The sequence below is a fragment of the Spermophilus citellus genome (genome assembly GCF_964194105.1).
Source record: "Spermophilus citellus genome assembly, chromosome: 18".
Lineage (NCBI taxonomy): Eukaryota > Metazoa > Chordata > Mammalia > Rodentia > Sciuridae > Spermophilus > Spermophilus citellus.
Window position 1 is genome coordinate 9843613 of NC_138200.1, and position 24165 is coordinate 9867777.

The following is a 24165-nucleotide window of genomic DNA, read 5'->3' on the forward strand; positions in this document are numbered from 1 at the left end:
TGAAGATATTAACAACCCAGGCTTCCCAAATACTTCGACGCCTGGGAAAGAACAGGACCCCAGTCTTGATGGTAGCAACAGTAATTGCCCTACTGGGCTGTCAGGTAAAAGGGAATCAAGTAGACACTTATTGGACATATTTCCCAGATCCACCCCTGGTACACCCAGCTGTGTGGACTGGAGAATCTATTCCAGTATTTACTAATGACTCATTCATTATGGGAGGATTTACAGATACTCATATTACTCCCAATCATGTGACTAGATTTAATTATTCTGGCTACAGTGCCCAATTACCTTTATGTTGGACACATGATAAACATGCTGGCTGTCTGAAAGTATCATTTGAAGAAAAGACAGCGATTGGTAAACCTAGACTGACAAATAATTCTATTTATGGAGACTTAAAACCTAATACTAGATCAGTAATTAAGATGGGACTTTCCCATAACAAGCCAGTCATTTCTGCAAAACCTCCACCGGTACCCCACTGTCCAAATAGTTCTACAATTGAAATTGGCACCTTTCCTAAATGGATGGATTGTGTAAATACCTTTCCTGTACAACATAAGGTGTCTAAAGCTAGTGGGTATATTTTAGACTGGTCTCCAAAAATTGATAAGAGACAATTACGAAGAAATTCTGCTATGACACCTGCAGGATTTGTTAGTAATATTTTGACTTATAGTTTCGCCGCCGCCAGGCCCGCACCGCCGGAGCCCCGCGGAGCCGCTGCCTGGGACAGAGCCCAGGCCTGTGATTGAAAACATCAAGTCATGAGCCAAGGTGGAGGGAATCCATCACGACTTCAGTGCGAGCAGTAAGGCTGCAGCCCCAGGTGCACGGCTCTATCGGCCCCATCTCCTTCTCCTCTCCGCCTCTCCGCCTTGCTTCTCCCCAGCTGTCTCTCCTCCCAAGCTCAGTCTCTAAATCTAGATTTCAATTTCTTTCCCCCACCCCACCCACTCTCCCGCGTGTCCGGTACCCGGCCACCGCGGCCCCGAGGCGCCACCTCCCCTCCCCCAACCCGCACCCCCTCTCTGGGGGTCCCGAAGGCCGCTGCCGCCGCCGCTGCTGCAGCCGCCTCCCACAGAGCACCATAGAGCAGACTCTTCACCGCGCGAATGAGCTGCCGAATTAAATGAAACAGCTGATAAGATGAGAGACAATTTAAAATCCAAGTGAACCGAGAACACGCACTGAGCCCTGATCCGCTGAATTCAAACTCCCGGTCACCTGCTTCCCGCAGACAAACAGCTATGACTCGGCATTAATCCATCCGGCTGAAACAACTGGTCAGCCCTTCTCATCATACGAAGGTAAATGCCTACCAAGTCTTCATAAGTAGTGGCCACAGGTTTGAAACGGGGCTTGAGAGAGAAGGACCCACCCGTTGCATTGGTAGCCCAGCAAAGGGAAACAACGTCATCAGACTGCTGTGGAGGAGATAACTTCATTGAAACCGACAGCTACAGGTGTGTGATCCCACAGCTTTCCCTCTCCACACATCGGGAAAACCTTAAGGGCCACTCCCAGCTCTCCCGTAAGGGCCCCTCCCAGCTCTCCCACGAGTGCTACAGCCAGCCCGAGGGAATCAGAGGTGGTGCGGGTCCCGGGGCGCGGATCTACCGCTCCCATCAGGGCTGACTGCTGAGGTCTCTTGCACCAGCTACGGGGAAGTGGATACAGGAGGGCAAGTAAAATCCGCTGAGGATTCTCAGCCCCAAGCTCTACAAACTTAGGGTCTGAGGGAATGGTAAACTGGAAGAGTGTGCCCAGTCGTTCATGAAAACAGGGCTCCCGGGAGCAGCAGACCTGCCTTGTAGCCAGTATTGTGGTGAGAGGGGCCTGGCTAGAGAAAAAGTGGGAAGTGACTAGACACAAGAGGAGGCCCTAGACACTCAGGATTGGAGTCTCGCCCAGTCTGGGAGGAGCTGCTGCACAGTGATTGGTTCCCGCGTATTGACAGGAGAAACTTGGCCTGGTGGACAAAGTGCCACCTACTGGAAGAGAAGTTAATCAAACTCTAAGACGGCATTTATTAGGTTTTTTTTTTTTTTTTGATTTGGGTTTTTCTTTCAGTTTCATTTTTTTCTTTCTTGTTGTTTAATTAATTTTTTTTACAAAATATTTTTTTAAAATTTTTTTTCTACTAATTTTAATTTAAATTTTTTTAATTATTATTTTTTTAATTATTATTATTTTTTTAATCTTTTTTCTTTTTTAGTTCCTATTTTTTTCTTCTTTAGTCTTTTCATTTCTCTTAGCCCCCTTTCCTTGAATTCTACCTGCCTACTCTCATTCTCTTTAGTGACTTCACCCCTTCCCTTCTAATACCTTTCCTCCCAAACATCAAATTAATTTATAGGAGTAAACAGTAACCCAGCAGTCAAACAGAACAAGAAGTAACATGAGCAGCTTCAAAAAACAAGGAAGAAAAGGACTACAAACAATGCAGGACAGCCTAAATATTCAGGAGGACGCAGAGTCATCAGAAAAATGGTCATATAAAGAACTCAAGGAACACCTTAGACAGATGGAATGGAACCTTAAGGAGGATACAAGACAGCAAATTCAAGCAGCGAAAGAACACATTGAGAATGAATTTCATAAACAGATAAAAGAAGAAGTTAAGCATCTCTATCAGGAGATAGAGATTATAAAAAATAATCAAACAATAATTCTAGAAATGAAGGAAATGATAAACCAAATTAAAAACTCAATTGAGAGTATCACTAACAGAGTGGAGCAAGTAGAAACCAGAACGTCAGATAATGAAGACAAAATATACCATCTTGAAAAGAGTCTAGCCAACTCAGAAAGGCTGGTAAAAAATCACGAGACAAACATCCAAGAGTTATGGGATAACATGAAGAAACCAAACTTACGAGTCATCGGGATAGAAGAAGGTACAGAGATTCAAACCAAGGGAATGAGTAACCTGCTGGATGAAATAATTACAGAAAACTTTCCAGAAATAAAAAAGGAAACAGATATACAAATTGAAGATGCATACAGGACACCAAGCACACAAAATCACAGTAGACCAACGCCAAGACACATTGTTATGAAGATATCCAATATACAGAACAAAGAGAAAATATTAAAAGCTACAAGAGAAAGGAGACAGATTACATTTAGGGGTAAACCAATACGGTTAACAACGGATTTTTCATCACAGACACTGAAAGCAAGAAGGTCATGGAACAATGTATTTCAAACACTGAAAGACAATGGATGCCAACCAAGAATCCTGTATCCAGCAAAATTAAGCTTCAGGTATGACAATGAAATAAAAATCTTTCATGATAAACAAAAGTTAAAAGAATTTGCAGCCAGAAAACCAGCATTGCAAAGCATTTTGAGCAAAACACTACATGAAGAAGAAATGAAAAACAATAACCAAAACCATCAGTGGGAAGTGCCTCAGTAAAGACAGAGGGCGAGGGGAAAGACAACCATGGTGAAACAAACTAAAATTTTTTTTTTTTAAAAAAAAAGGATAAACAATCAATCATGGATGGAAGTTCAAACCATATATCAATAGTAACTCTGAATGTTAATGGCTTAAACTCTCCAATAAAGCGACATAGGCTGGTATCATGGATTAAAAAAACAAATCCAACAATATGCTGCCTCCAGGAGACACATCTGATTGGAAAAGACATACACAGGCTAAAGGTGAAAGGATGGGAAAAAATATACCACGCACACGGTCCTCGCAAGCAAGCAGGGGTGGCCATCCTCATATCGAATAAAATCGACTTCAATACTAAGTTAATCAAAAGGGATAAAGAAGGTCATTATATACTGTTAAAAGGAACCATTCACCAACAAGACATAACAATTATCAATATTTACGCACCAAATAATGGTGCTGCGACATTCATAAAAAAAATTCTTCTCAAATTCAAGAATCAAATAGACCACAACACAATAATTATGGGAGACTTCAACACACCACTCTCACCATTGGACAGATCCTCCAAACAAAAGTTGAATAAAGAAACTATCGATCTCAATACCACAATCAATAACCTAGACTTAACTGACTTATATAGAATATATCAACCATCATCAAATGGCTATACTTTTTTCTCAGCAGCACATGGATCCTTCTCAAAAATAGACCATATATTATGCCATAGGGCAACCCTCAGTAAATATAAAGGGGTGGAGATAATACCATGCATTTTATCTGATCATAATGGAATGAAACTGGAAATCAATGATAAAAGAAGGAAGGAAAAATCCTACATCACATGGAAAATGAACAATATATTACTGAATGATCAATGGGTTACAGAAGACATAAAGGAGGAAATCAAAAAATTCTTAGAGATAAACGAAAATACAGACACAACATATCGGAATCTATGGGACACAATGAAAGCAGTTTTAAGAGGAAAATTCATCGCCTGGTGGTCATTCCTCAAAAAAAGAAGAAACCAACAAATAAATGAGCTCACACTCCAACTCAAAGCCCTAGAAAAGGAAGAGCAAAACAACAGCAAATGTAGCAGAAGGCAAGAAATAATTAAAATCAGAGCAGAAATCAATGAAATTGAAACAAAAGAAACTATTGAAAAAATTAACAAAACTAAAAGTTGGTTCTTCGAAAAAATAAATAAGATTGACAGACCTTTAGCCATGCTAACGAAGAGAAGAAGAGAGAGAACTCAAATTACTAACATACGGGATGAAAAAGGCAATATCACAACAGATGCTACAGAAATACAGAAAACAATAAGAAATTATTTTGAAAACCTATATTCCAATAAAATAGAGGATAGTGAAGACATCGATAAATTTCTTAAGTCATATGATTTGCCCAGACTGAGTCAGGAGGATACACACAATCTGAACAGACCAATATCAATGGATGAAATTGAAGAAACCATCAAAAGACTACCAACCAAGAAAAGTCCAGGACCGGATGGGTATACAGCGGAGTTTTACAAAACCTTTAAAGAAGAATTAATACCAATACTTTTCAAGTTATTTCAGGAAATAGAAAAAGAGGGAGCTCTTCCAAATTCATTCTATGAGGCCAAGATCACCCTGATTCCGAAACCAGACAAAGACACCTCAAAGAAAGAAAACTACAGACCAATATCTCTAATGAACCTAGATGCAAAAATCCTCAATAAAATTCTGGCGAATCGAATACAAAAACACATCAAAAAAATAGTGCACCATGATCAAGTAGGATTCATCCCTGGGATGCAAGGATGGTTCAACATACGGAAATCAATAAATGTTATTCACCACATCAATAGACTTAAAGATAAGAACCATATGATCATCTCGATAGATGCAGAGAAAGCATTCGACAAAGTACAGCATCCCTTTATGTTCAAAACATTAGAAAAACTAGGGATAACAGGAACTTACCTTGACATTGTAAAAGCTATCTATGCTAAGCCTCAGGCTAGCATTATTCTGAATGGACAAAAGTTGAAGGCATTCCCTCTAAAATCCGGAACAAGACAGGGATGCCCTTTATCTCCACTTCTATTCAATATAGTTCTCGAAACACTGGCCAGAGCAATTAGACAGTCGAAAGAAATTAAAGGCATAAAAATTGGAAAAGAAGAACTTAAATTATCACTATTTGCAGATGACATGATTCTATACCTAGAAGACCCAAAAGGGTCTACAAAGAAACTACTAGAACTAATAAATGAATTCAGCAAAGTGGCAGGATATAAAATCAACACGCATAAATCAAAGGCATTTCTGTATATCAGCGACAAAACTTCTGAAATGGAAATGAGGAAAAACACTCCATTCACAATATCCTCAAAAAAAATAAAATACTTGGGAATCAACCTAACAAAAGAGGTGAAAGATTTATACAATGAAAACTACAGAACCCTAAAGAGAGAAGTAGAAGAAGATCTTAGAAGATGGAAAAATATACCCTGTTCATGGATAGGCAGAACTAACATCATCAAAATGGCGATATTACCAAAAGTTCTCTATAGATTTAATGCAATGCTAATCAAAATCCCAACGGCATTTCTTGTAGAAATAGATAAAGCAATCATGAAATTCATATGGAAAAATAAAAGACCCAGAATAGCAAAAGCAATTCTAAGCAGAAAGTGTGAATCAGGCGGTATAGCGATACCAGATTTCAAACTATATTACAGAGCAATAGTGACAAAAACAGCATGGTACTGGTACCAAAACAGACGGGTGGACCAATGGTATAAAATAGAGGACACAGAGACTAATCCACAAAGCTACAACTATCTTATATTTGATAAAGGGGCTATAAGCATGCAATGGAGGAAGGATAGCATCTTCAACAAATGGTGTTGGGAAAACTGGAAATCCATATGCAACAAAATGAAACTGAATCCCTTTCTCTCGCCATGCACAAAAGTTAACTCAAAATGGATCAAGGAGCTTGATATCAAATCAGAAACTCTGCGTCTGATAGAAGAAAAAGTTGGCTCCGATCTACAGATTGTGGGGTCGGGCTCCAAATTCCTTAATAGGACACCCATAGCACAAGAGTTAACAACTAGAATCAACAAATGGGACTTAATTAAACTTAAAAGTTTTTTCTCAGCAAAAGAAACAATAAGAGAGGTAAATAGGGAGCCTACATCCTGGGAACAAATTTTTACTCCTCACACCTCAGATAGAGCCCTAATATCCAGAGTATACAAAGAACTCAAAAAATTAGACAATAAGATAACAAATAACCCAATCAACAAATGGGCCAAGGATCTCAACAGACACTTCTCAGAGGAGGATATACAATCAATCAACAAGTACATGAAAAAATGCTCTCCATCTCTAGCAGTCAGAGAAATGCAAATCAAAACCACACTAAGATACCATCTCACCCCAGTAAGATTGGCAGCCACTATGAAGTCAAACAACAACAAGTGCTGGCGAGGATGTGGAGAAAAGGGTACACTTGTACATTGCTGGTGGGAGTGCAAATTGGTGCGGCCAATTTGGAAAGCAGTTTGGAGATTCCTGGGAAAGCTGGGAATGGAACCACCATTTGACCCAGCTATTGCCCTTCTCGGACTATTCCCTGAAGACCTTAAAAAAGCATGCTACAGGGATACTGCCACATCGATGTTCATAGCAGCACAATTCAAAATAGCTAGACTGTGGAACCAACCCAGATGCCCTTCAATAGATGAATGGATAAAAAAAATGTGGCATCTATACACAATGGAGTACTATGCAGCAATAAAAAATGACAAAATCATAGAATTTTCAGGGAAATGGATGGCACTAGAGCAGATTATGCTTAGTGAAGCTAGCCAATCCCTAAAAAACAAATACCAAATGTCTTCTTTGATATAATGAGAGCAACTATGAACAGAGTAGGGAGGAAGAGCAGGAAGAAAAGAATAACTTTAAACAGAGACATGAGGTGGGAGGGAAAGGGAGAGAAAAGGGAAATTGCATGGAAATGGAGGGAGACCCTCATTGCTATACAAAATTACATATAAGAGGTTGTGAGGGGAATGGGAAAATAAACAAGGAGAGAAATGAACTACAGTAGATGGGGCAGAGAGAGAAGTTGGGAGGGGAGGGGAGGGGGGATAGTAGGGGATAGGAAAGGTAGCAGAATACAACAATTACTAATAGGGCATTATGTAAAATTGTGGATATGTAACCGACGTGATTCTGCAATCTGCATTTGGGGTAAAATTGGGGGTTCATAACCCACTTCAATCTAATGTATGAAATATGATATGTCAAGAGCTTTGTAATGTTGTGAACAACCAATAAAAAATTTAAAAAAAAATTTTGACTTATAGTGAAGGAGGTATTCAAAAAGATATTTGGCGTTTAATTGCTGCCTCAGAATATTTACATTTTACAGATAAACCTTTACCAAAATTTGTCGGCAAGAACTGTAAAGAGGGATCTTGCTATGGCTTAAGAGCATGTGTCCAATCTCCTTATGTTTTAATTATTGGAAATATAAAAGTTAAGTGGATAGATGACAGATATGTTGTTACTTGTAATAAGTGCAACCATCTAATTGTATTTCTAGGTATAATAGAGGAAAAGGAGTGCTGATACTTCATCAGCCCTCTTTTGTTTTATTACCTGCTAATATTTCAGAGCCATGGTATGCTGATGCTGGTTTACAAGCCTTGCAGCAAATTCATGCCCAGCTAACAAGACCTAAACGTGCTATTGGAGTCATAATTGTTGGTGTGTTAGCGCTGGTCTCATTTATTGCCTCAACTGTCTCTGCAGCTCTGACATTGTCTCAGAATATTCAGCATGCAAAATTTCTTAATAATTTAGCTCAAAATACTTCCAAGGCTCTGCATAATCAAGTAAATATTGATGAAAGGATTGAGACTAAATTAAACACCTTAGAGGCGACTGTCATAAACATAGGTAATGAACTTTCAGCCTTAAAATTTAAGGAAAAGCTTAAATGCCATGCTAATTATAAGTATCTATGTGTTACAGCTGCCAAGTACAATGCTTCTCTCTGGGATTGGGAGAAGATTAAAAACCATTTATTAGGTATTTGGCAAAATAGTAATAATAGCTTGGCTATTCTGGAACTTCATCACCATATCCAAGACATTCAAAATAATAGAGCTGATTTTTCAGATCCTTCTTCTTTGGCTAACCAAATATTGAAGGAGTTAAATGGATTCAACCCTGGAAATATTCTTAAACACTCCGCTTGGTACATTATTGGATTATTCTCTTTGCTGTTAATTCTCTTTTGTATTGTAACTATAGGATGGCGATTCTTCCAATCAAGAATCCAGGAACTCCAGAGAGTGAACCGCCGCCTCATTGTTAAGAAAAGAAAGGGGGGATATGTCGTGGGCCATTCTGACACGTGATTGGGTGACTCCCGTTAAGGGCCTGAGGCGCTTTGGCTCTGTCGAAGCTTTCCCGACCCTTTCCTGATGAGAGAGCCCATCCGTGTGGGGGTGTGCCTGACCACTGACCCTGGGGACCCAATCACTGACCCTGACCTTGGAGTGCAGCCCCCCCTCAACCTTCATTGGATGGAATTCTCCCCTGAATCTCTTGTTCCCCAAATAAAAGGCTACTCCCAGGCGTGTTCGCTCTCTCTCTCTCCTGCTAGCCCAGAGTAATCCTCACTGCCCTGCTGGGCGGCTGGAGGCGGGAACCAGGGAGGTGAGCCGTCTCGGACCTAGCAATATAAATAAGGTAACTGGTCTGTGTGTTTTATTTCGATCTCTTCTAACTAACTTTATGCCTAGAACCTCATTAATGAAACCACTGCGCAGGCCGCGTGGTAGAGTAAGCTCACTTAAAGTTATGTTCTGAAGATTGATGCTTGCTGTAAGATCATTGTGATCTCAAAAATATAATGTACAATACAACCAGAATTCAAAATAACTATTACACAAACTGAACATGTCTTTACTCTTATTAATTTCATTTTGTATTTTATTTGTAAACTTTATAACTATTGCCTGAAAATGTTTTATAGAAGTACTACTTGAAGAACACACAACCTGGGCTAATTTCAGATATATAAGACTAACTTCTAGTACTAATATAGACCCCAATTATAAGGAGTAAATTTGTGGACATTACACTTAAAACCCAGTACTCTTCCTTTAAGACTGGTGAGATTGGCTTGCTGGATGTTTAACACCAAGGCTTAAAGATTAAGGTTAAAACAAAAGGGCCAAGAAGACAGTATTTGGCTCTTGCCCTCTGAGTCAGCCTGAACCCAGGGAATGAGAGAGCTTCTCCAAGGAGCCTTACAACTCTGGGCCACATGACCTCCCAATCAGGGAGATTAATGAGACCCCTGGAGAATGGAAAGCTAATTACTATACCTGCTGCAAAGAAGAAGGTCATAGGAGAAGGGAGACATCCCTGATGCTTCCATGGAAGCCACCTCATCAAGGAGACCCTTGTCTAGAAGATGGCATTAAAAGAGGTAAGAAGCTACTCTCAAGTTCCCCAAGAGTAACCTCTATGGGAACTAAACTGACCCTTAACAGCAGATAGGAACAAAAACAATTTTTGACCACCTTGGTCTTGAACACCTGGAAAAACCAGTTATAACCAAAATTCAGCCATATCTGGGCATTTTAGAGGAAAAACAATAATTCTTTTAAATACAACTTAAGATGTACATGTGGGCTGGGGATGTGGCTCAAGCGGTAGCGCGCTCGCCTGGCATGTGTGCGGCCCGGGTTCGATCCTCAGCACCACATACCAACAAAGATGTTGTGTCCGCCGAGAACTAAAAAATAAATATTAAAAAAAAAGATGTACATGTATGTCAGTCCCTTAGCCCTGATGTCCCCAAACTTCTGAAACTTATTCTTTGCAAGGCTCAAGTTTGCCCCTGCCTACAAAAATTAAACTGACCTCTATACCTTAATTTTCTTACTTCTCAAACTGACATTTAACCCCACAACCAAAGTCTACCATTCCACCCACCGCACACACCAGACATAGGAAATCCATTAACTTGCTAATGGTGGAGAAAGAAGGCACTTATGTCATTTTAGGAGAGAAATAAGTGCTGTTAGGTGAAATGAATGCTGTTATTTCACCAAAAAATCTGGAATACTCCAAGGAAAAATAGAAGACAAGAGTTGAGCTCCTCAGGGGCCCCTCGCACACTCACCAGGGCCCAGCTTCTGAGATGGAGGACCAGCTCCTGTGTTTGAGTGGGTCTGTCCCACCCCTGAGGCCACAGGAGAACTGCCTCTTGCCCCAGAGCCCTGTCCCACCTCTTCACGCTCATCTATCGTCCCTTTAGCTTAGTTCACGGCAAGGTCACGCCTGACTCCTCCTGCTCCTAGGAGAGGAGTTCTGAGGGGGCTGACTTGAAGTGGGGCCCAAATCCTCCTCTCAGCCTGAGACCAGCCTCCTTGCCTTTCCCTAGCCCCTCAAGGTCCTCCCTTATTCTGTACTGAATTGAAGGTACTAAAAGACTCTGCCCAGTGCTCCCTGGTGTCTGTTTACAGAGCACTTTTTGTGTCATGATGGGGACATAGGAGACTTTGGGTGGCACTGAACTCCTGCACCAAGCCCAGAAAACCAAACCAAAATGGTTTGTTTATTGGACCCTCTGAGTAATCCAGAGAGTGAGAGATAATAGTTAACTCCCTAAATAAGCCAGTCAAGGCTGGCATGATAAGGAAGTTCCCTCTGCTTTTGCCTGTACAAGGAAAGTAACTTTGAGATGACTTGTCTGCTTTTTGTTCTCTGTCTCTGCTGTGCTCAGCCCTTGTCTATAAAACCAACGTCTCTGCTCAGCTCACTGGAACACACTGTGTTATAGAATGAGGCATTGCTCACTTCCAGAATTATAACAAGAGCCAATCAAGACTTTTAAATTGAAGCTGTTATGGTCTTGTCTGTCGAGAGAGGTGACAGAGAATGGGGGAACAGTGACTGAGATTGGGAGTCTCTGATGACCTCACAGCTGTGGTGTGCCTTGTGCCTGGAAATGTTTCTGTGCAAGGGTGTGTGATACATAGCCGCTATGGCAATGTTGTGCATGAGGAGATTCTACAGAAGAGTCTTATCAGCTTCAACCTTGATCTCAGGCACATAGCTCCTGGGAATAGAGGAATTCTCCTCTTAGATAGCCACAATGTTTCACCAGATATATTACTTCTGAAGCTGCCTGCTTAACAGTAACTTTATTTATTTCTTTAAAAATATTTATTTTATTTTATTTGGTGATGAGGATGGAATCCTGTGCCTCATGCATACAAGGCAAGTGCTCAACCACTGAGCTACAGCCCCAGCCCCAATAGTAACTTTAGACAATGGACCTTCTTGATAGCTATACAAACCTCCTAACATTGCCCATTGCAACTGCAGGAAACCTGCATAGATGTTTCTAGTTCTGTAACTTTCTAAGTACAAAGAATAATTCTTGGGCTGGGGTTGTGGCTCAGAAGTAGACTGCTCCCCTAGCATGCTTGAGGCACTGGGTTTGATTCTCAGTACCACATAAAATAATAAAGATATTGTGCTCACCCATAACTAAAAAATAAATATTAGAAAAAGAAGCAGAATGCTTGGGCCTGGGGATACAGCTCAGTTGGTAGCATGCTTGCCTCACATGCTCAAGCCCTGGGTTCAATCCCCAGCAACACACACACACATACACACACATACACACATAAGAATAATGCTTGCATAGCCTTAACCTGATAATGAGACACATATAAATAAAGAATGCTACCATAATTCTTTAGACCTACTTTTCCATCAGAGAGCAGCACTCTACCTGATCCCAGATATTTTGCTTCACAGTCTGCATGTGATCTTTATTTTCTAATCCCCCATTGCCCCTCACAGAACTGCAAGTTTGGCCAGGCTGGTCATGTCACTTGTCTTTTTTTGGTAACAGGGATTGAACCCAGGGATGCTTAACCACTGAGCCACATTCCAGCCCTTTTGTATTTTATATAGAGACAGGGTCTCCCTGAGTTGCTTAAGGCCTCACTAGGTTACTGAGGCTGGCTCAGCCTCCAGAGCCCTGGGATTACAGGTGTGCACTGCTGCGCCTGGCCTTGGTCTTGTCTTTGTACATGAGGATGGATATAATTTTCTCTTGATTAATTTTATTTTGAAACCGTTCATATCAAAATTGGAAATAAGTGGAGGTGTTTTAGGTCACATAGATGGGGTGGGTCTCTCTGACTAGGTCTCAGAAAACATGTTCCTCCTGCCGCCACATTCTGTTCCAGCCACTGGGCAAAGCTGGGGTGACAGAAGTGATGCTCAGTGCGGGGGTCTGGCTGGAATGAGGTTGGGTTGGGGCTCAACCACCCTCTGCACCAGAACTGACTCAGGGTTGCTCCTGAGGGTCAGCTCCATGCTCTGAGGGGACAGAGTCAGGGATTTCACTCAGTGACCTTTTTACCTCCACATTGTGATACTAAATCCAGACTTGTGATTTTCCAAAATCCCCTAAATGTCTTACCATCTGGTTTCCCCAAGATGAACTCACTTTGGAGGTAAGTAAATTCTCCCTATGTGAGTCCCAGGGTGAAACCAGACATGGAATTTGAAGTACTGGGGCCATCTGGAAGGGTTCACCTTGGTACTGGCAGGTGCAGGCTTGGAAGGAGCAAGGGGAAGGGATCTGGGATCTGAGGAGAGTGGGGGTGGGTATAGCCAGGGGTGACCTCATCCTCAGCCTTGGGCTGGAAGAAGCTGTGGTAAGTCCCTGTCATCTCCCTCCCTCCTCACCCCACCACCCTGTCACTGCTCTTTATGCTCCTCATGTGGACCCAGCACTGGGGCCTTTTCCCTCCCAGCATGGTGTCGCCTCTGGTCCACAAACAGAATAGCCCTGTCCAAGCCCCTGTCCCACCCCACTCCTACAGGGGTCACTGGCCTGAACCCCACTCAGCCTCACTCCACGTGAGCACAGAGGTAGGGTGCAGACTCCCCAATGAAACCCCTCCTGTCTGAGGGGCGAGTCCTCCTACCCACCCTGCAACCAGTGATGGACATGCAAGAAACTGGAGCCTGTGGCCGACAGCTGATTTTTATTCAGTGCATCCAGGAGATCCTGGGGGTTCTGGGTGACTGTGCACATTGAGGGGAGAGTGGATATGGTTAGCTGCCTCAGGATGACACAGAGAAGGGGCCATGGCACCATCTAAGACCCACCCAGCTCCCTAGTGACAGTATGTGAACTGTGCAGACAGAATAAAGTGCCCTGAGCTTTGCTCCCAGGACAGAAAAGGACCCAGGTACTGAAATGTGTCAGAGGAGGGTCCTCAGGGCCCTGGGGAACCTGCCTGCTAGGTATGGGGTCATGCTGAGGATTTGGTGGCCCTGGGGACTCCTCAGCCACAGGAAGACCCTCATAGAGAGGACCAGACCCGACCCAGGGCAGAGGCAGGCTGGGTGTTATGGGTGCTGAGTTTTGTGCTCCCTCCCTGTCCCAGGCCCCAGGCCTCTGTCCAGGTCCATCCAGGGGGCAGCATCCAGGAGTCATCTTGTGCCTGGTGATCCACTGATGACACTGAACAGAGAGACAGAGACAGGCAGTGAGCAGGAGAGAGACAGCCAGGGTCAGAGGGGCCAGCAGAACATGGGCAGGGGTGAGAGAGCTGGAGGGGAGGCCCAAGATGTGGAGATGAGACAGAGAAGGGACAGAGGAGGAGGAAACACACTGGGAGGAAAAGGGACAGGTGGATGGACAGAGGCAGGGGGCAGGGGGCAGACGGGCAGACAGAGGAGGGCAGGGAAGCTCCATCAGGGACAGGTAGCCAGACCCCAGATTCCCTGAATCCCACATGCCCAGGGAGGGGCAGGACAGCACCTGCGACAAAGCTTGTCTCCTGGGACCAGGGGCGAGGAGCAACTGTCAACCCTCAGCTTCACCATGAGGGGCTCCTGCAGGCCAAGCGGCCACCGGGGACAGCACTGCTCAAAACAGACCCTGTAGCTGCAGGTGCCACACTGTCGGGTCTCGCCCAGGGGCACCAGGGCATCCCCGAGGCAGCAGTGCCGCAGGGGGTCATAGAACTGGTCCCTGCATCTGATGAGTGGTCGGCACAGCATCAGGCTGGCTCCTGTGGGGACAGGAGGGGACGGAGCTGGAGGCCAGGCGGCAGGGGCAGTGGGTCCCAGCCCGGGGTCCCATGGGGACCATACTCCCCACTGATGTCCCCGTCCCTCCTGGGCTCACCTGAGGCTCCGAGTGAGCAGAGCAGCACTAGGAGGCAGGCGGCCAGGGCAGCTGTGGAGAGAAGGAGTGAGGGGGCAGGCAGGTCACCCTGGGGGTCCTTGTGGAGACTGTCCAGGGGCAGGGGAGGGTATGAGGTGTTGTCTCTGTCCTACTGAGGCTCTGGGAGGGCTGTGGCACCCAGGTGGCACCCATTGCCCTACATTGAAGGTCTTGTGCCACAGGAGGGGAGGGTTTGGGGCTGGGGAGGGAGGGGCTGCTGGGGATGAGGCTGGAGCTGCAGGCACAGGGGGGCCGAGCTGTGAGGGGCTGAGCGGAGACCACACAGGCTGGTTCTAGGAAGGGTGTTGGGACTGCAGGGGGAAGAGCGGAGAGAGGAGGGGCTGGTGCTGAGTGCCCGGAAGGACGGGGTCTCCCATGGGATGGGGCTGGCTGAACTGGGGTCAGAGTGGAGTCCTGCAGAGGTGGAGTCCTGTGGGAGACAGCAGGACCTGGGATAGGGAGGAGGTTTAGGGTGGGACAGGTGGGTGACCTGGATTGGAGATGGGCTCTGGTGGAAACGGGGCTCCCTGCTCCTTACCCGGGATGCAGCCTTGGGGAGTCATGGCTCAGGTTGGTGGCCGTGGAGTCAGTGGGTGACCAGTAGGTCTCAGCAGGTCCTTTTATACTCAGAAATGATATGGTAATGTTACCAAATGGTCTGGTGATGTCACCTTCTTCACTGCCTTTGGGCCATACTTGTCCCTGGGGCAAGAGCAGGTGTCAGACAAGCTGTCTGTCTCTCCCAACTGAATGTCATTTACTCTCATCCCCAGCACTAAAGACACGTTAGCAACGGGAGACACTCCAGCTCTCACAGTTTTGAACAGCCAATACCAGCTTCTCCACCAGACCCTACTGTGTTTCCGACTTTCCCCAGAGTTCTTTACAGACTGGTGACCTCTGAAAGCCTCCCCAAAGGGACCATGTCCTCTGACCCCACAGCCAAGCCCAGGACAGAAGGCAGGAAAACCTTTCTCAGCAGCAAAGTGATGTTTTCCAGGAGGGCCAGACTCTTAGTCAGTGGAATCATTTTCTAAAGTTAAGAATTCCAGCTCCAATTTTGTTCAGTAAAGAGGGGAATGTATTGGAAGGTCGCTGGAGCAGCTTATGAAACTGACTTGTGTGAAGGAGCCCTGGCGACCCTCAGACCCTCACTCCACCAGGGCTCTCCCACGTCTTCCCTGTCTCTTCACCAGGGGACATTATTCAGGAGCAGAGGCCCAGGTCACCTTACAGGCTTTGTCTAAGGCACTGGAGAGGTGGTGCGGAGCAGGACTTCAAAAGTCATGATTTTCTTGAAGAACATCCTTTAATGACATTGAAGGCATCCTGTTTCTACTTCCTCCCCTTCCCAATCTTCCCTCCCCTTACACACCCACCAAATCTCACCGATCAGAGACCTCTTTGTAATTTTGTTCCTGCATCAAACACCACCTTTAAATTCTTCAGGGAGTTAAGATCCCAATTAGTCTCCAGCAGATAGGTATCCCGCTCCAAGGCCCCTCCTTTTGGCCCACCAGAACCCTGAGGGCCCTCCTATCACTGATGTTGGGGTAAAGACGTTTCCTGAGTCCCCAGTGGGAAAAGTCCAGTCCAGTGACTGGCACATTGGTGGCTTAAGAGTGCAGAGGTCACTCTGCCCTCAGTTGTCACCTCTGTCAAACCTCTCTAAATATGGGAACTACCCAGTCAATTCCCAGAGACACTCCCTTGCACTGTCTCTACCCATTTTAAGACCCTCTACTCCCAAACTGACCTCAAAATTAAATGCCTCATTAGGCTCAGAACTCAAATTTGGCCCCAATACAAATTAGGTAATCTGCACCAATGGCTCAAGAATGGAACGCTCAGTCTGCCCGTCTGCCCCCTGCCCCTCCAAACCCAGGTCTTGCAATGATCCCACCCCACCTCCCCTTCCCATGCACACAAGAAATTGTCTTCAGATTTTAAAAATTACTTAATGCAGAATGTCAAATTATATGAGGTTCTGTGGGGAGCCACTCTGGATGCCTGGAAAGTGACAATTATGACTTTTAGTCCTGAAGCACGAGGCTCTAGCCAATCACTACATTTCATGGTGACTTGGCCCTTGTCCCAGCTCGGATAGCAAATGGGTCTTCAGGTGCAGACGTGCCTGCTGGGGTTGAGTTAGGCTCACCTGCTCCCTTGTAGTCCTACCCCTCCTGCCCTTTTATGGGTAGAACTTTCTAAGAACAGTGTCCCCCTCCAGATAAAAGCTCACTTCTGAATGTGCTCCCTCCCTCTCATCAGCCTCTCGTGACTTCCTCTTTCTCTCCTTTTTGGGGATCCTGAGGCTGAGAGCTGGGGGAAGCTGTCTTGAAGCTTGTGTAAAGGTAAATTGTGTGTGTTTTATTTTGCATCACCACAAATTCACACGAGTGATCTTAGTTCAGCTGCCTGTGCTGGACGAGGGCAGCAGGTGGCACCCTAACAGGGATGCTCCGTGTGAATTTGTAGGTTTAACTTGAGTTGAGCACACTTTAGAAATTGAGAGAAACGTGTTTTGGGATTTCGAAAGAAGCAGACAGATGGAGAGTTAGGGACTTTAAAGAATTAACATGGGAATTCCATGTCTTCAGAAAAAGAGATTTATCTGATGATCCTGGAGACTTTAATTAACCATAGAGGAAAGCAGGTCAAAAGAGCCCAGCTAGATCAATTTCTGAAAACAGCTAGTGATATATGCCCGTGGTTTTGTGAGGAAGGTTCGCCAGATTTGCATACTTGGGAAAGGCTAGGTAGGAAGATGTTTAAGGCTGCCTCTCTGCTATCTAGAGGCACAACAGAAAATATTCAAAAAGTCTGGACTGCCTTAGAAATGTGTCTTTTTGATGACCAAGACGAGGACCCATGGTCTTCAGAAGATTTGTTAAAGGGGCTTCAAAAGGCAATTAGAAGCCTGGAGCAAGAAAAGCAACCTGCGGTGATTCCAAGGCGGTTTTCTCCATCTGCAGCCTAAGGACAGAGTCGACTCATGCCCAGTCTGTAGCTCATAAACTGCAGACAGGGAACCTTGGGGCCAGACCTAAAACCAAAAGTTCATCACAGCTGATCTGGAAAGAGACAGTGATTTACCAGCATGCCAGCAAAACTTATTGGTAGAGGCATGTGCTAGAGAGGAAACCAGCTTGGAGGGGTTTCAGCGAGGGAGATCCAGGATGGAAGGGAGGAGATTGCACAGGAAGATCCTGCCAGAGTCTGAGGATTCCCTGTCAGAGGGTGAAAATGAGCTGGAGGAGGGCTTTGATAGCTTATGCCTGGCTGGCCCTGTGTCCGCCATTCAAATCTGGCCTCTCTCCTCTGGAAGAACGAGGTTCAATAATTATTCTGAATTGGCTGTGGTCACGCTTTTGCCACTCCAGTGCAGCCTCAGGACTGTGCTGGAGCCAGGGGAGGACATTACAGGCTTCCAGCTTTTCCCAGTTTTTGAGCAGGTGAACGAGCAAAACCAAAGTGTCTGCACGCGCGCTGTGGTTCCTTTTAAAACTCTGAAGGAGCTCAAAAACACCTGCTGTACTTATGGCCCAAATTCATCATTTGTTCAAAACCTGCTGAGTCTCTATGTAGCGAGCCTCTACCTCTGTTTGATTGGGTTACATTAGCTAAAGCCTGTCTTTTGGGGGGCAATTTCTTATTGTGGAGGTCCAATTGGACCAATTTTTGCACTGAGCAAGCTGAGAGAAACTGAAGGCAGGGTTTTAAAGCTCTTCTAGAGATGTTAACTGGAACTGGAACTCTCGCTGACTTAGAACAGCAACTAAATTATTATTTGCTGGGTTTTGATCAGATTCTGTGTGCCAAAAGGGCTTGGAAGGTGTTGGTAAAGATGGCACCCAGAGTGCTTCTCCTCCTGGAGTTCAGGTCCATGATGTACTGAATGGCGCAAACTTTGAATGGTGCACCTCCAATCCCTGAAGTGGCATGAACTCTTGGCCAAAAAAGAAGTAACAGCCCACTGCCCCCTGCTCCCCCCACCCTGCATTGAGCCCATAAATATCAATACTCTGTTCATGTGTGCTCGCTCTCGCTCGCTCTCTCTCTCTCTCTCTCTCTCTCTCTCTCTCTCTCCCCCCTTCTTTCTGTGACCAGCTGATGCGGTCCCGCTAATAAAATCTGGGACAGGTAAATGGTTGTTTTGGCTTCTTGAATTTACGGAGCTTTTCCGCCACTCCTTACATTGGTGCTGAAACCCAAGCCGGGGGTCACTGTTGCTCAAGGCAGAATCCTGATCCCAAACTCTGAGCCTAATCATTCCTGTTGCATTCCACTCCTCTATCGCCTGCCTGACATCCACCACCGGCCTTCGGGTTGGTGAGTTCCCCCATCCCATGAGCGCCTGAACCCTAACTCACCAGAACGAGGAAATTGGCTGTTGAGTGTCCGGCAATCCCTCCGGGTGTTTTAGGGGGGAAACACATCCCACCCAGACCCATCAGGGTTGCGGTGGACCCTGGGCACTCTGCTAGGACACCCCTGGGAATCTACTGCCTGGGACGTAGGATTAATTCTCCCTTTCTAACTCCTCCATCTCTCCTAGCTCTTGGCTCACGCGACAGGTTAGTGTACTGCTACAGTTTGTCTCACCTGACTTCTGACAAGTCTGACCCAGTTCCGCCCGGAACCCCGTTCCGCCCAGAGTTATTGTCTCCTTCTGACTCTTTCGTGCCACTCAAAAAACTCTCCTGACGTCAGGTTGCCTGTGGCCTCAGCCCTATTTGGGTTTCACAGATCTCACTCCCCTGGTGACACGCAGGCAGTGCCCTCTGTCTATTTCCTTGTGGTGGTCAGCCATTTTGGGGACACCCACTTGACCCTCCGTCAGCTCCGGAGCTTCCAGGAAGCTCTTTTCAGCCTGGGTCCATCCTCTCTCTCTCTCTCTCTCTTTCTCTGACTCCCATCTTGCCCTTCCAGCATGGGAAATTCCTCGTCCCTTCCAGCTGATTCTCCCTTGCGGCGCCTCTTAGATAATTTGACAACCCTGAGCCTGGCCCCTGATATTAAACCAAAGAGGCTCATAAAGTTCTGTACCCCGGACTGGCCTACATCCCCCCTAGACAGCCAAAACGTTTGGCCCACGTGTGGGTCTCTGGATCCCAGTTTACTCCGGGATCTTTTTAATTACTGTGAGCGATCAAAGAAGTGGAATGAGATTCCCTATGTGGAGGCCTTTTCCCTGCTAGGATCTTACTCAAATCTCTGCACCCAATGCAAGCCTCAGCATCTACTCCTTGCTCTCAAGCCTCCTTCCTCCTCCTCTTCTCTGCTCTCTGTCTCCACGCCTTCTCCTCCTTCTTCCTCTTCTCTGCTCTCCACCTCCACTTTTGACCCGGCTGATGAACCACCTTCCTACCACTCTCCCCACCCTCAGCCCCACTTTCCCCACTTTCACCTCCTCCCACTTCCCCATCTTCTACACCTGCGACTTCTTCTTCTTCGGACACTCCTCCTCCTCCTCCTCCTCCTCCTCACACTCCCCCACAATCTCCTCCTGCTTCCATTCCTTCTTCCCCGGTCCCTCACCTCAGTTTAGTCTACCTGCCACCCGTTCACGCACTAATGCAGCACCTGACCCACAAGTCACACATCTCATCACCTGACTCAAACTTCACATGTTGTGGCCCCCCTTCGGGAGGTTGCCGGGCTGGATGGGATTTTAAGGGTTTATGTTGCTTTTTCTATGCTTGACCTTTCTCAAGTAGAGAAAAAAATTAGGATCTTACACTACAAACCCTGTCTCTTCATATTAAAGAGTTTCAATACTTACCCAAGCCTACAGCCTCACCTTTCATGATCTCTATAGGATTCTGTCCAATACTCTCCTCCCCGAGGAGAGGAGAAGGGTCTGGGATCAGGTCCACCATGTGGCCTGCGCAATGGTTTCATTATTGAGGTTCTTGGCATGAAAGTTAGCTAGAAGAGATCGAAATAAAACACACAGACTCAGTTACCTTATTTCTATTGCTAGGTCCGAGACGGCTCACCTCTCTGGTTCCCACCTCTAGCCGCCCAGCAGGGCAGCGAGGATTACTCAGGGCTAGCAGGAGAGAGAGAGAGTGAACACGCCTGGGAGTAGCCTTTTATTGGGGAACAAGAGATTCAGGGGAGAATTCCATCCAATGAAGGTTGAGGGGGGGCTGCACTCCAAGGTCAGGGTGAGTGATTGGGCCCCTGGGGTCAGTGGTCAGGCACACCCCCACACGGATGGGCTCTCTCATCAGGAAAGGGCCGGGAAAGCTCCGACACAGCCAAAGCGCCTCAGGCCCTTAACGGGAGCCACCCAATCACGTGTCAGAATGGCTTCCCACAATCAGGCTAGGGCCTATGAAGACCAGGTTCATCAGACTGATGCCCACCATCCCTTAGGGGCCCAGGTGTTTCCAGACCAAGACCCCTGTTGGGATTTAATGACCCCCAAGACCTGGGATGCAGGGACCACCTTATTACCTGTCTGATGGCTGGCCTAAAGGTGGTAGCACAAAAGGCTGTTAACTTTGGTAAACTCCAGGAAGTCATCCAGGAGAAGAATGAAAACCCTCGGCCTTCCTAGACCAACTAACAAAGGCCTCCTTCAGTTCACTAATTTGGACCCTGAATCCCCAGATGGGAGGCAACTTCTTATGACCTATTTTTTCTCACAAAGCTACTCCAACATCTGGGCAAAGCTAAAAAAATTAGAGAGGGGACCCTTGACTCCTGGGCCCCTCAGACCGAGGTGTTGGCCATGGCCTTCAAGGTCTACCACAACAGAGATGAAAGAGCAAAATGCCAACATTGCCAGATGTTGGCCCAGGTGTTACAGGGCTCCTTCCAACCTATGGAAAAGGGGAGACAACAACCCCACAACGAGGACCCCCTGGGCCCTGCTTTAAGTGTGGTAATGAAGGACACTGGGCTAAGGCTTGCCCTAACCCCAGGGTACCACCCAGACCATGCCCCAGATCCAGACATCCTGACCACTGGGGATCAGACTTCCCCAATTCCTGGAGGGGAGCTGAGGTCAGTCCCCCCACCAGTGACTTGCTGGGCCTAGCAGCCGAGGATTGATGGGGCCCTGGGTCTTCTGTCCTGACCTATTCAATCACCAAGCAGGAACCCAGGGTGGTTATCCAAGTGGCCGGGTGTCCCATAAACTTTTTGGTAGATACTGGGGCCACATTCTCTGTTCTGAGAGAGTTTTGGGGAAGTACCTATCCCTCTAAATCTCCTATTGTCGGGGTAGGGGGTGAAACCATCATCCCGTGCAGAACCCCTCCCCTCACTTGCTCCTTATCTGAGTTCTCCTTTTCACACCATTTTTTTGGTTATGCCTCAGTGCCTGGTCCCCTTGCTGGGAAGGGATATATTATCCATCTTGAAGGCCTCCATAACCTAACCTTATTGTCCTACCCTACTCATATCTTCATCATGGCTTTACTCCCTGATGAAGAAGAGACTTTACCTCTTTGTGTTTGGTGTGGAGACTCCAGTGACCACCAGAACACACACTTTCCCCTCCCCTGTAAAATACTAGATCCACTGAAACTCCGTCCTCTGCAAATTGCTCTCCTGTGGAAGTGCATCTTAAAGACCCTAACCACTTCCCAAACCAGGCCCAATACCTGCTGCCAATGGCCAGTCTTAAGGGCCTAGAGCCAATCATTCAGAAAGGGTTAGACAATCATTATTAAGAAAGAGGTTCCTCTGTCCCACACACTCTCCATTCAGTACCCCAATTTTAGTAGTAAAAATGCCTAATGGAACATACTGTTTGGAGCAGGACTTGAGGTTAATAAATTCTTCAAACAGGCCCATACATCCCCTATTTCCAAACCCTTATACTTTCCTTTCCTCCATTCCTGCAAACTCCACCTGTTTTTCAGTTATTGATCTTATGCCTTCTTTTCGATTCCACTATCTGTCTCTTCCCAAGACATATTTCCCTTCACCTGGACTGATCCAGAAACTAGACATTCCCGACAGTTAACCTGGACTGCCCTGCCCCAGGGGTTTTGAGACAGCCCACATGTTTTTGGACAAGTCCTCGCTGGAGATCTTGAGGATTTTCTCCCTCTATGCCCCAACTCAACCCTCCTACAATATGTTGATGACCTCCTCCTCTGTAGTCCCTCATTAGAAACCTCAATGTCTGACACAGCCACCCTCCTGAATTTTCTTGCTCACCGAGGATATAGGGTTCTCTGCTAAAGGTGCAGCTCTCTCTCTCTCTCTCTCTCTCTCTCTCTGAGGTTATTTACTTAGGGTTCCACATTTCCCCAGGAAAGAAAGCTATCACAACCGATAGAAAAGGCCTTATTGAAAGCCTTCCAGTACCAAAAACTAAAGAGGAGATTCTCTCGTTCCTGGGTCTGGCCGGCTATTTTAGGGCATGCGTACCAAATTACTCATTACTTGCCAGACCTCTATATGATCTAGCAAAGGGGAACAAGCATGAGCCCTTGTTACTTTCAGCTGCACCACATTTCAGAACCCTCCAGAAGGCCCTCTTACAAGCACCGGCTCTACACCTGCCAGGTGTTAATAGGTCTTTTACTCTCTATGTTCATGAAAACAAAGGGCAAGGCTTGGGGGTGCTGGGACAAAGGTATGGGCCCACCCTCACTCCGGTGGCATTCCTCTCAAAACAGTTAGATCCAGCTGTCCATCCAGGGGATGGGCTCCTTGTCTCCATGCCCTAGCGGCCTCCTATGTTCACAAAAGCTTACCTTTGGAGCTCAAATCACTGTCACCTCCCCTCATCACCTCAAGGACTTGCTAACATACAAAGGACTGCAAACCCTCCCTCCCTGTTGAATCCTCTCTCTCTTGGTCTCTTTCTTCTATACCTCCTCCATGTCCTTCCAAACCCTTGCCCCTCTCAACCCAGAAACTCTGGTACCCACTCAGTCTCAAGGCCAAACACAACCCCCAATACATAAATTCAGGGGAAATTCTAGAAAGCCTCCTCCCATGCCCAACTAATATCACTGAGGACCTCTAGACCAATCTGATTACACCTGGTTCACTGATGGCAGCTCCATTATGCATGAGGGGATCAAAAAAGCTGGATATGCCATAGTGTCCCTATCACGAGTAATAGAAGCCAGTCCCCTGCCTGCAAATACCACCAACCAACAGGCTGAGCTGGTAGCTGCAACGCAAGCCTGTGAATTGGCAGCGGGGAACAATCTTACCCTTTATACTGATTCCAAGTATGTTTTCCACATTCTCTTATCTCATGCAGCAATTTGGAAGGAGAGAGGTCTCCTGAACTCAAAGGGCACCTCTATAACCAACTCCACATACATCACCCAGCTACTACAAGGCCCCAGCTTCCTAAAAAACTTGGAGTTGTCCATTGCAAAGATCACACCAAAATGACTCCTCGCCCGCCACACAGGGGAATTCAAAAGCAGATCAGGCAGCCAGGTCAGCTGCCCTTTCAGACCCCACCG